This window comes from Penaeus monodon, chromosome 24, assembly GCF_015228065.2.
Source record: "Penaeus monodon isolate SGIC_2016 chromosome 24, NSTDA_Pmon_1, whole genome shotgun sequence".
Taxonomy (NCBI): domain Eukaryota; kingdom Metazoa; phylum Arthropoda; class Malacostraca; order Decapoda; family Penaeidae; genus Penaeus; species Penaeus monodon.
Window position 1 is genome coordinate 7,207,475 of NC_051409.1, and position 602 is coordinate 7,208,076.

Sequence of the window (602 nt, forward strand, 5' to 3'; positions counted from 1 at the left end):
TATAAATGATAAAAAAAAATTGTCACCCTTGGGGGGGGGGAGACAAGCTAGACCTTGAGGGGGCAGACATAGTCTTGGGGAGGGCAGTTACCCCCTCAGCCTCCCAGTTAATGCCCAGGTTGAGAAAGGTATGAGTGAGGAAGAATTGGTATGAGTGACATTGAGAAAGATGTGAGTGAGAGAGTCATCTCACAAAGTATTATACTTTAGATTTTTTACATTCCTATGGTCAAGAGTAGAGTGTTGGCAGTGCTACATGGGAATTAACAAAATTTTTCCACGCATCCTATGTTTTCAGTTTATTTGATCACTGAGCTCCCTAATTTAGGTATTATTTTGTTACCAGATATATTTGTATTTTCTCTTGCTTTTACTAAATAGTTATGATCAAAGCATCAAAACAATAAGGACAAGAATGAAAATCAAGTTTCTTTACATTTGCTATGTACTGCTTGTGAGAGTGTACGAGAAGTAATTTGTAGTGTAGACACTGATATTTTATGACAGCTTTTGATAACCTTCGTACTGCTGGTGGTGGTAGTGTCTCTGTTATTTTCTGAACTGCTGTTGTTTTTTAACCTCTATTTTTGTTTTTGGTGAAA

The 602-nt window shown here is 37.0% G+C and overlaps 1 protein-coding gene across 3 annotated transcripts in view; it reads left to right on the top strand.

Annotated features, from left to right (window-relative positions):
- Positions 1-602, top strand: part of LOC119588537 (FGGY carbohydrate kinase domain-containing protein-like) — a 12,575-nt gene that overhangs the window by 8,022 nt on the left and 3,951 nt on the right. The window lies entirely within an intron of this gene.